Source organism: Neoarius graeffei, chromosome 26 (assembly GCF_027579695.1).
Source record: "Neoarius graeffei isolate fNeoGra1 chromosome 26, fNeoGra1.pri, whole genome shotgun sequence".
NCBI lineage: Eukaryota > Metazoa > Chordata > Actinopteri > Siluriformes > Ariidae > Neoarius > Neoarius graeffei.
In genome coordinates, this window is record NC_083594.1 from 48,584,505 (window position 1) to 48,597,834 (window position 13,330).

Here is a 13,330-nt window from a genome sequence, read left to right on the forward strand (position 1 = left end):
GGGTGGCATGGTGGTGTAGTGGTTAGCGCTGTTGCCTCACAGCAAGAAGGTCCTGGGTTCGAGCCCCGGGGCCGGCGAGGGCCTTTCTGTGCAGAGTTTGCATGTTCTCCCCGTGTCCGCGTGGGTTTCCTCCAGGTGCTCCGGTTTCCCCCACAGTCCAAAGACATGCAGGTTAGGTTAACTGGTGACTCTAAATTGACCGTAGGTGTGAATGTGAGTGTGAATGGTTGTCTGTGTCTATGTGTCAGCCCTGTGATGACCTGGCGACTTGTCCAGGGTGTACCCCGCCTTTCGCCCATAGTCAGCTGGGATAGGCTCCAGCTTGCCTGCGACCCTGTAGAAGGATAAAGCGGCTAGAGATAATGAGATGAGATGAGACATTCCTTTCAGGTGTTCAACACGTCTTTCTCTTTCAAAATTCTCTCAAAATCTTCCATATTTAACAAACCAAACCTGGTAGCTATATTTATTTACAAATTGTCACAGTCACTCGCTAGTGCTGAAGTTTTACATCTCTGACATGTGACGTCATGTTGTCTTGACAACCATGCAATATCGTAAAACATATTCAACGCTCATTCTCCATTGGGCAGAGTGACGTAATACATGTAGGATAAGCGATATGCTAACAATATTGCATGCTGTCAAACCAAATGAATGAAACCTGCTAGAAGGGAATAGAACACGTTTTTATTCCATCAAAAAAGTGTCCTGTATGTATAATAATGTACTTTATTTTCTGAGAGTGAGCTTCTTTCAGGATGTTACATGTAAATGTGCATCTAACATCCTGAGTCATAATGCAGTTAATGAACATAAATAAAAAAAAAGGGGTTCCTCACAGGTTCTTTGGATGGTTAAGGTTTTTATTTGCTAAAGGAGTTCAACTTTGTCTGGAATTGGAACTGCCTTTTCTTCAAATGATTTCAAAATGAAGGTTCCAGGAAATGTTCTTCAGAGCAAAACTGTAGAAGGTTCCTTCAAGGACTTTAATAATAATAATAATCATCTCATTATCTCTAGACACTTTATCCTGTTCTACAGGGTCGCAGGCAAGCTGGAGCCTATCCCAGCTGACTACGGGCGAAAGGCGGGGTACACCCTGGACAAGTCGCCAGGTCATCACAGGGCTGACACATAGACACAGACAACCATTCACACTCACACCTACGGTCAATTTAGAGTCACCAGTTAACCTAAATGTCTTTGGACTGTGGGGGAAACCGGAGCAAACCCACGCGGACACGGGGAGAACATGCAAACTCTGCACAGAAAGGCCCTCGCTGGCCCCGGGGCTCAAACCCAGGACCTTCTTGCTGTGAGGCAACAGCGCTAACCACTACACCACCGTGCCGCCCTTAATAATCTCATTCATCTCATTATCTCTAGCCGCTTTATCCTGTTCTACAGGGTCGCAGGCAAGCTGGAGCCTATCCCAGCTGACTACGGGCGAAAGGCGGGGTACACCCTGGACAAGTCGCCAGGTCATCACAGGGCTGACACATAGACACAGACAACCATTCATACTCACATTCACACCTACGGTCAATTTAGAGTCACCAGTTAACCTAACCTGCATGTCTTTGGACTGTGGGGGAAACCGGAGCACCTGGAGGAAACCCACGCGGACACGGGGAGAACATGCAAACTCTGCACAGAAAGGCCCTCGCCGGCCCCGGGGCTCGAACCCAGGACCTTCTTGCTGTGAGGCGACAGCGCTAACCACTACACCACCGTGCCGCCCTTAATAATAATAATAATAATAATAATAATAATAATAAGTAGGAACCTAAGGATAAACCAAAAACCCTCACCAGATAGGTACATAGATAGACAGACTGGCATTAAGGCCCACTGATGTTTCCTTAAAGCTGTTCTAAAGGTTGCACTTCCCAAGCAAACAATACACACTAAAGGTACTTGATAGTACCTCTCAAACAAGAAAAAAAGTACAGTTTAGTACCTTTATTTCTAAGAGCATACTCTTATTTATTCACATGTGTGCTGATTAGTAGATTAGATAGAAAAGCCTGAAGTTCGTTAGTGTGGATTTTTCTCTCTCTATCTAACCACTGACTTTCTCCTTTTGCTCTCTTTGTTTTTCTTTCTCTCTGTTTTCTCTCTATCTATGTATCTCCCCTGCTGAGTTCTACACGGCTTGTTGTGCCAGAGTTGCGGTTGAGCTGTTGACCAAACCGGAGCTGAAATTCTGTTTAAACCGGAATCCACAAGCAGCACTGTATCCTGACGTGGTGTACTGTGAAAGCTGCCATGCACACACAGAGGTGTGTGTGTGTGAGAGAGAAGAGATGGGGGGTTATAGGTTAGATGAAACCATGTGGTCGTGCTCACACACACATTCTCTTGTGCATAGGCTTGAATGACAGCCTCTGAAAATGTGAGCTCAAAGCTCCAGCAGGCGAAAAGACAACGAAAATACAAAGCAGAGGTTCGGGTTGGCTGGTGTTAATTAGTGATAGAGAAGTTACAATAGCAGAAAGCGCAGAGCAAGGCTGGACTGAACATGCTGCTGATTGATTGGGCTGGCAAGGCTCACCTGCAGGCCTTCTACACACACACATGGGCACGCTCCCTGACAGCCTGCAGAGAACAGTCAGTGTCAGGGAACAATATCCTGCACTGTGCACCTCGCAACTGAGCACGCTCATAAATCACCACGGTGACAGAGCCACCGCCCTTACTGTCCGCACTCCATCTCACACACACACACACACACACACACACATATACAAATGAACGTGCACCCGTGTGCAGGCTGTCGAAGGAAATGCCTTTGAGAAAATCTTCAGCTTCTTATATCCATCGACTTTCATACAACTCTATCCACTTCTAGTAGTATTTTTATACAATCCTGCTAAACAGACTGTCCGTGTTTCAGGAAAGCATCCAGAAAGATCCAAATTGAATCTTTAATTTAATTCTGCCTGTTCAGATGCTTCCAACTGGTCAGTTTTCAGTGTGCAACAGCGAGAAGCATCAGGAGAAACCTGGCTTTGCAAAAAAGCCAGTTCTCTCATCACTGTATTATCTAATACCAACATTAACAACAATTTACAACTTAAAAAGGTTTTCAATTAACAGTTATGGCCTAATCCTAAAGCTATTGCATCCTTCAAACCAAATTCTCTTCCAAGTTTTTTTTCCTGTAAAAATGTAAATCGCTCCATTTGCTTTAACAACAGTATTGAAACCGTCTTTAATTTTGGTGACATCTTTTTCGTGTGTGTGTCAAGGTACCAGAGTAGAAAAATGTCTCCAATTTTAAATGTTTCAAAGAAGTTTTATTGAATAAATACATTGCAGGCGGCACGGTGGTGTAGTGGTTAGCGCTGTCGCCTCACAGCAAGAAGGTCCTGGGTTCGAGCCCCGGGGCCGGCGAGGGCCTTTCTGTGTGGAGTTTGCATGTTCTCCCCGTGTCCACGTGGGTTTCCTCTGGGTGCTCCGGTTTCCCCCACAGTCCAAAGACATGCAGGTTAGGTTAACTGGTGACTCTAAATTGAGCGTAGGTGTGAGTGTGAGTGTGAATGGTTGTCTGTGTCTATGTGTCAGCCCTGTGATGACCTGGTGACTTGTCCAGGGTGTACCCCGCCTCTTGCCCGTAGTCAGCTGGGATAGGCTCCAGCTTGCCTGCGACCCTGTAGAAGGATAAAGCGGCTAGAGATAATGAGATGAGATGAAATACATTGCAGATTCCACTCACCAGCCACTTTAATAGGAACTTGTTCTTGATTCTATGATTCTTGTTCTTCTCCATAAGACTGGAACCCAGTGTGTTCTTCTTTTTTCTGTTGCATGTTGAGATGCAGCCCTGGGATGACCTGGCGACTTGTCCAGGGTGTACCCCGCCTTTCGCCCGTAGTCAGCTGGGATAGGCTCCAGCTTGCCTGCGACCCTGTAGAACAGGATAAAGCGGCTAGAGATAATGAGATGAGATGTTGAGATGCTTTTCTGCTCAGCACGGTTAAAAAGAGTTGCTATGAGTTACTATATCCTTCCTGGCAAAAAAAGCTCGAACCAATCTGTCTATTTTCCTCTGACCTCTCTTATCAACAAGGCGTTTGTTTCCACCCACAGAACTATTGTTTTTCGCACCATTCTGTGTGAACTTGAGAGACTGTTGTGTGTGAAAACCCCAGGAGAAACCTCAGCAGTTTCTGAAATACTCAAACCAGTCCATCTGGCTCAAACCAACACCCATTCACCCAGTGAAAGAAAGAAAGTCAAACTTTGAGATCACAATTTTTCCCATTCTGATGTTTGAACATTGTGAACATTAACTGAAACTGTTGATTTGTATCTGCTTGATTTGATGCGTTGTGCTGCTGTCAACGGTTCAGCTGGTTAGAGAACTGCATAAAACAACAGGTTGATGAATGGGTGTTCCTAATAAAGTGGCCAGTGAGTTTATACATTACAGCATTGGTGTCAAACTCAAATTCTACCCAGATCAAAAATCAGCATTTTTGTGAGCCGTTGAAAGAGCCATAATATAAGGCTGTAAACACTGGCAGTACTACAGATACCTTCTGCTTTAAACAAACATCTTGTCTGTTCTATAAATAATTACACAATATTGAGACAAAAAAAACTCCCCAGATCCTTTAAACCGGTGATTCCCAAATTGGGGTCCAGGGCCCACAGGGGATCTGTGGATAAAATGTGAATCCAAACTTGGACCTAATGTGTCCTGTATGTGGAAAGTTCAAAAACAAAAAGCAACATGGCTCTAATAAACAGCAAGAATATTATTATACACATTTAAATAATGAGCTTATTATCTGAATCAGTGGACAATTGATACTGACAGCATCTGTAGGATTTTTTTCACAATGAAAGGGGCTGCAAAATGTAAGTAAAGCGCTAAGAATCCAGACTTTTCTGGATCATTCAGGTACAATCCTACACATATCACTCATCTGTGTGCAGGTGGACATACTGTATGACCCCTAAATGTCCACACTCCAAGCCCTTGTCTGTTTTATCCTGGTTTCTCTTCCTCTCCTTTCTCCTCTGCTCTCATCTTTCCTCCTGTACACAGAAAGAGAGAGAGAGAGAGAGAGAGAGGGAGAGAGAGCTACACAGCTTTCAGTGCATTCTGGCACTTTTTTTTTTGGAGAATGTGTAATTTGGCCTGACGCTTATGAAAAGCGAGCACGATGGTTTGGAAGTGGAGGCCGAAGGCATGACAATGGGCTCTGTGAGTGAAGCCGGTCTCAGCCATTCCGCCCTGACAAGCACTCAGAGAGAGAGAGAGAGAGAGAGAGAGGTGAAACATGAAAAGAAATGAGAGCAGGAATAACAAGTGAGAGACAGAAAAAGAGAAAGAATCAGAGAAAGATGAAAGCTGGCCACTCTCTCGTTCCATCCTATGAGAGAGGCAGAGAGAGAGACAGAGAGAGAGAGAGAGAGACAGAGAGAGAGAGAGACAGAGAGCAAGGGATGAAAGGTCAGGTGGGTGGGTGTGCCATGCAGGTGGGCAGGTGTGATCAGGGCGGTAAGTGACAAGCGGACGGCAGCGTCCGAGGGACACAAAGACATGGTCTGTTCCACCCTCACAGCTGCAGGGGGCGGAGATGAGCATGGCTGACAGACAGACAGCCACTGCAGAAGACAGGGTGGAGGGAGGCAGAAAGATGGAAGGAAGACTCTGGTGGAGAGACTTCAAACACAGGATTGGGTCCTGGGTGCCGAGAGATGCATTCTTTCCGAGAGAGGACCCGGGAGGGGGAAGGGAGGCGAAAGGAGACAGATATATATATATATATATATATATATATATATATATATATATATATATAGAGAGAGAGAGAGAGAGAGAGAGAGAGAGAGAGAGAGGTGAAATATCAATGAAATTGTGTGTGTGTGTGTGTGTGTGTGTGTGTCCACTGATGTTCAGCAGCACTCTCTGCATGTACCCATAATGTGAAGTGTGAATGATCTTGCTAGGTTCCATTACATCTTTGATTATCACTGGGTTCCACCTCGACACCTCCTCATGCTCTTGTAGAAAGGGGTTCCTCAATGGTTCTTTGTGTTGTTAAGAGTTCTAGCTTCCCAAAGGGTTTTTTCTTGGAAACCACACTGAAAGGGAACACTTCTACTGTAAGGGTTCTGGTTATACAGGTATATACAACCTTAAAGGTTCCAGAGGACTCCTTTAGAGTTTTTTAAAACTAAGATAGAAAGACAAGGAGTTCTTTGGTTAAGCGTAATGTAACACAACTGTACAGCCTACTCAGCTAACTTGCTAGAGCCACTAATTTAGCGTCTAAGGTTAAGTCGCTATCCGTCCATTCATTATCTGTAGCCACTTATTCTCTCCTAAAGGGTCGCAGGCAAGCTGGACAAGTTGCCCTGGACACATCACCAGGTCATTGCAGGGCTGACACATAGAGACAGACAACCATTCAAACTCACATTCACACCTACGGTCAATTTAGAGTCACCAATTAGCCTAACCTGCATGTCTTTGGGCTGTGGGGGAAACCGGAGCACCCGGAGGAAACCAATACAGACACGGGGAGAACATGCAAACTCCACACAGAAAGGCCCTCGTCAGCCACTGGGCTCGAACTCAGGACCTTCTTGCTGTGAGGCGACAGTGCTAACTACTACACCACCGTGCCGCCCGGTTATGTCGCTAGTTCTGGCTTAACTAACTAGCTAGCTAAAGATTATTCAATGAACATGGTGCTAAAATTGCACATTTGTAATGATTTGCGTAATCTGCAATGTGATACAGCAGAAGGTCAGGGTTAGCCCATGTTTACATTAGACCGTATCAGCGGATCATCAGATTAACGTTTTTAAAACGATTAGTGTGCACACAGCAACACCAATACACGATTTGCGTGCACATAGCAACGCCAATACACAGATACGCTCGGCTCCGCAGGCATCCTGCGCTCCAAATCACTCCGCCCTGAACAGCGAGTGCCCTCTGGAGGGTGCGCACGTCCGGCCCTGCGCAGCTCACACAGCGCGCGAGTGAAGTGCACAAGCCACGATTCGGGACTGAGCCGCTGTGTGTGTGATCCCAGCGCATATCACTTACTACTTGCAAGTGGAAGGATGGCAATCCTAAAGACAATCATAACTACACAATGGGCAGTATTTGCATCAGTATTTGCAGTATTTTCATACTTTTATACTCTTTAATGAAAGGTGATACAAGGCGGAAGTCCGCGCCGTTTTGCAGCAGTCGCGTCACATGACCAACGCCAGCAAATCAGGAAGGTGGATGTCACAGTGACGTTGTCCAATGAGATGCCAGCTAGAGCTCAGCACAGCGTATCCGCGTATTCTGAATGTTTACACAGCACCAGAGCTGACACGATCTGGATTGAATACGTGGACGCTGGCGGATTCCCGTTTCCCGGCGTTTCCAGGCGGTTTAATGTAAACGGACAGTGCATCCACGAAGAAAACGAGACAGATACGGTCTAATGTAAATGTAGCCATGGGAAGTTGGTGTTCATTTGAACTGATTGAAGCCGTTTCTGTTTCTGGTTGAGAGTACGCTGTGTGCGTTTTGGCTGCCGCTTCTCACCGGAGCTTTTTATTTTTAATTTTTTTCTCCACTTTGGTTTTCTTTTGTGATGGTATGATTTGGCGTTTGTTCTTTGTTTGAATGTTTTGTCTGCCGGTCGTGGCGTAGCTCAGGACCCAATTTTGGGTGTTGATTCCCTTCAGGCTTTGGGCCACCGTGGGTGAGGCCTGTGCTCCTCACTATGGACTGCAATGAGCTCGTTGTTCTTTTGAGCATCGGGGTTATCCAGCGCTCTGTCCAGCGGTGCTTTTCTGCTTGGTGCGGTGTTCCGAGCGATGTTGCCTGGTGCCATTGTGGTGGCTTTACAGGCGGTTTGGGACATATCAGCACTCTGTCCGGTGGTGTTTCTGTGCTCACTTTGTGGATCCATGGCATGGTGTTCCGAGCGATGTTGCCCAGTGGCGTCACGGTGGCTGTACAGGCGGTGTGGGATATACCTTCATGCACCTTTTGGTGGGATTGTGGGATTCCAGCTACACCACTGGAATTACATCCTGATGCTCTTTTGGTGGACTTTTTTTATTTTTTATTTTTTTAAATAATTGTAAAGCGAGCTTGGGTGTGAGAAAGGTGTTATATAAGTTGAGCTTATTATTATTATTATTATTATTATTATTATTGAATTTCATTTGTATCCTACTGAACAGAATCCAATTGCCTTTGATTTAGCACAAATTTTTCATTTAATCATGTTCTATTCAGTAAACAGGTTTAGTTATGTTCACTCCCAAGTTTTTGTCTGAGATCCTTCTCAGGTATATCGATGAACTAGTGAGTGATAGTGAGCAATTGTATGCATCATAAATTCCTCTTTAACTGCAATTCTGTCCAATGAAACTTTGAAAAACATGGCTACAGAGGCAGCTGCCTTCAGATTGGAACATGTATTTGTTTGTGTGCTCTTGTGCACATGCATTTTTACATCTTCATGCGGTACGGTCCAAATCTCCAGCGAACAACCTGTGTTTTCCACCACATGGCATCCCATCAAAGGCTTTCTGCACTGGGGCCTCCACAGGGAGTCTCCTGCCTCCGCTGGTCCATCTCTACCTAAAGTGTGTGTGTGTCAGATCCCGTTCTAATGTTTTTTAATGTGTGTGAGTTATTCTTTGCCTCAGCGGGAATCAGGTTCAAATATCCAGCTTCCTGTCAGAGGATCCTGTGACTTAGCCATCTGAGGACACAAGCCATTTGAGAACCATTCCATTACCCTGATATTCCTACCTAATTTAGACTATTCCTAAGAGTACATGTTCATTATAGTGCACCATTTTACAGCATTCTTACCTCAGATTGTAAGCTATAGAGTAATTCTAATGAACTCAGTAGTACTGACTGTGACCTCCTTGGATCTTCATGACATTTTTATTAGGACTATCTTTGCTCCCATTTTGCTTTGCAGAGGGGGATGTTAGAGTCCTGCGGTGACCTGTTACCTGATGATGCTTGATGTTTCCACGAATACCCCTTTTTGGCCAACAGGGAATAGGTTCCGTTCTTGTTCGCGCAGCAAATTTTGAACTGTTTAGAGCATTTCGACCAAAAATAAATCGGTTTGGAAGCTGAAAATTTGGTTCCCAGCTGGAACCAAAATATAGCTGGTTTTTCCAGTGCAAGCCATGATGACATCAGTGGGCATGTCATTAGTTTGGAGAGGAAGCAGAGTGCAGCGATGGAGAACGCAACAGTAAAGGACACATCTTCAGAAAAAATGGACCAAAAACAAATATCTGTAATAACAGACCAAAAGCTTGCAGGCAATCGATATGCACCGCCATCTTGCTACGACTGTTTACTCCTGTTGTGAATTGTGCGACACCCTCCTTTCATGACGCATCCTTGATTACAACGGTTCTGATCAAAACTGGTGTAAACATGGGCTGAATCACGAGCTCGCACCATAGTTCAAAGAATCCTGAATGGAACCAGTTCAAGAACCCAGTCCCTGTTGGTCAAAAAGGGGTATAAGAAGTTAATTAAGTTGATGCATTGCTTGATTATTTTATTACTAAAAATCCAGTATGGCTTAAGTTTCCTTAGCACACGCCCTTCTTGGTGTCCATTGCCACGGGACGCTGTCTTCAATTACTAGGGCCTCGAGTAATTGCGTGACTTGCTTGCTTTCTAGTTTTGCCTCTCTTCCCACATCCGTTTCAGCATTTCTGTTCAACTGCACCAGGATAGAGTGGTTTTACACACATACACACTTAGACACACACTTCCTCGTACTGATTAGAGGAATAAGGGCACTTCCCACTGGTCACAAAGCTAATCTTCTGCTTTCCAGAAGACAACTTCCCCCACTTCAAAACTGATAGGAAACCCAGACAGTCCAGTGACCTTAACGGAAAAAGATTCTTCCTTCTTCCTCCACTATTTCATATATGTACCTCTCTATTACTTTGGATGTACTTTCACTCCTTCTTTCCCTTCCTTTTGCTCCAGCTGTCCATCCTTCCTCAAGCCGTTAACTCTTTGGCCTCCACCTGCATGAGACACATTTGGAGGTGATGCCAGGTGTTCTGGCAAGAGAAATGATGATGCCAGTGGCCAGGGCAACATTGACGCCTGAACTTGGCAGATGCGTAGGAAGTAACCTCCTATTATTGCTGCTTCCTGTCTTGCGCCCTCTCCTGTTTATCCCTCTACTGACTTGCCTGCTGGTTGGCCTGACCCGATCCTTTAATATCTGACCTCTGTGCAGCCAGTCAAGCGCCTGAGCCGACTTTAACAGCCATTTGCGCTGGGGCAAAGGAAATGTAGTGGTCTCTTGGCCTGCAGTCAAGTGGCGATTGTGCCTTCTTGCTAAAGAAGTCTACAGACTTATCTGTGAAAATATTTTAAGGGTGATAAATGTGAATAAGAATTAGGGCCAATCTAGTTCTTTGTCTTGCATATCCATAAACGTTCTGCCATTAAACATTCTCAAAAGATTCACTTTGATAAACTGGAGTCAAATATTAAATGAGAATATTGCCGTACACCAGTGCTGTTTGAAAAACAGGTTTTAATCGTCTCAGATGTTTACTATACTGTATATTGTTATACATTTGCCACTTTTTATCAACCACAATTGTGTGAAATACAGATGCACTACTTAAAGCAATTGTAGTTTCAGATGTGTGTATTCTTCTATTTTGTTATTCTAGTATTGCCAAAAATTGTCTATACTGCTAAGAGTACATCACGATAGTTTGAGAATTTGTGAAATACTTACACTTAACACATTTTGAAAGATCTCCAAGAAGCACTGGACTGAAAACCTGTGTGACCATTTGGCTACATATACATCGTGATGCAGCCAGTTCAAGTATGGAAGTGATTGAGATGGATTCTTTGAAGAATGGCTTTGGGGAATCTGGTGTTTTTGGAGTGCACCACTGTCGAGATGTTTTTGGCAGAGCTTTTTGGCAAGGACGTGGTGGTTTTTTGGAGGTTGATGCTGGAGGTGGGATTTTGGATTTTGAAGAGAGAGAGAGAGAGAGAGAGAGAGAGCAATGTGTCACCTGCCTAATCGGAAGAGCCGTTTTGGAGAACAGAACTGCAGAGCTGAAGCTGGTTGAGAGGAATGCCAGCAGGCAGCAGGAAATGATCCACGAGCCGCTTTCTCCCCACCCAGCGTCCACTTCCTGCCAGAACTCCACACACTTCCTTTGCAGCCATTGGGAATCCCATGTGGGACATTCCAACCATGAAATGTAGTCTCTCTCTCTCTCTCTCTCTCTTTCTCTCTCTCACACACACACACACACACACACACACACACACACACACACACACACACACACACACACACACACTTACTTCGGGCCTTTATGATTCAGCAGTTCATCCTGTATGAACATGCACTGCCAGTAGACTACATTTCGAAGTGTTGAAGGACTTTATGGGTTCATGTATACATTTCTCCTTGACCACTAGAGGTCGCTACACTACAAAGCACCAGAGATTGAACGGTTTCCATCAATTCCTCGGCTCTTTAACATTACTGATGCCCCCCCCCCCCCCCCCCCCCCCCCCCCCCAACTCTTGATCACGCACAGGCTTCGTAACTCGGGCCCGAAACTCGCCGCACTGAAAGCAATTATTCTGATGAAATCAGCTGAAATTAAACGGTGCAGAGACGCAGGCAGCGCGCGCCAGTGCTCGGGAACGCGCGCGGAAGGGTGAAAACAGCGCGCTTCATGACTTTGTGGTTGACCTTTTCGGGGAAAAACGAGCTAATCCCCCTGTATAATGGACTCGGGCGCCGATATGGAAAAGTGCGGCGCCGTTATCGCGGTTGCCATGGAGACGATCGGAGCTCGCACGCCGGGAAGATGGCGCGTTATTAAACGGGGGAGTTTGTGTATATTGGACCGGGCGCTTTTTTTTTTTGTCATAAGTGTCACTCAGGGCTGCGCTCTGGTACCTGCTCCATTATGAATGGGAACCTGTTTTCTTTCCAGTATTAAAAAAGGGTTGGAGAGCACAGTTAGGCAAAGAAGGTTATTTATTTATTTATTTATTTATTATTATTATTATTATTATTATTATTATTATTATTATTATTATAACAGACTGAAAGAAGGTGTCTCAACAAAATGAACAGACAGAGATCTGTAGACACGAATAGGCTACTAAACCATCCTGGGCAAGCTAATTATTGAAGACATCAATTAACGCAGCAGACTTTAATTAGATCCGACAAATAGGATTTAGCAAACCGGTCAGAACCAGAGATTCAGAAATGTTACCTTGTGTAGAAAACTGATAAGAGTTAATAATCATACAGGCTACAAAAGCAACAACAACAACAGTTATGATAGCGATGATGATGATGATGATGATGATGATTTAATGTATGTATTTAATAATAATAATAATAATAATAATAATAATAATAATAATAATAATAATTTGGTGGGGTTTTTTTGTGAATTGCATTATTCTAGGTTCCATTGAGCACCCTCCTAAAAAGGTTCCTCACAAAAAGGATGAGGGTTCCATGCCGCCGAACCCTGGAAAAAAAAATAGACTCATGAACCAATCAGAGGAATCAGATGGAACAGAGAATCATGTTTTGTGTGTCTACCGTCTGCTGTGGTAGAACTGGATATAAAAAAAATTCCTCATTATTAGATCCACCTATATATCCTGGACTACAGCTGGTCTATCGTGTAATGTTTCTCCACAATTTACCTGTTCTGTAAAGTAGAGGAATTCAATTCACTCAGGCCTGTGTGACTAATGAGCAGTGAAGGTTGAACATCTAAATGCTCTTGGCCCATGCACTGTGTGCTTATCCGTGGCCAAAATAAAACAACCCAGAGCTTTATAGAACAGACTGCTGCTCCTGCTTCACACTGTGGACTGAAATCTGAGGTGCACATCATTGTGCCACAAATACTCCATAGCCTCAGTGTCCTCATGTGTCATAATAGTTATAATAATCATTAGCCTAGTTGTAGATGTTCTGAATGCATATTAAATTTTGACGCTCACGAGGCTCATTCTTGTCATTTTGCAGCACTTTTATCAATCAGACATTAAAAAAAAAAGCAAGGACCCCATCAAAACACACTGATTAATCCTATAGACATGACAAAACTTTGAATGGGAAGTCAATAGTCTGCTTTCTTTATGGCTGGCAAATGAGAATTGAATGGCGGGTATTATTTTTTTTTTCGCCCAATTCATAATAACTATTCAGATTTTTCTTTTCATTCTTGAGCCGCCTAATAAAACATGGTGAGCAATAAAGCAGTCACATGAACCCAT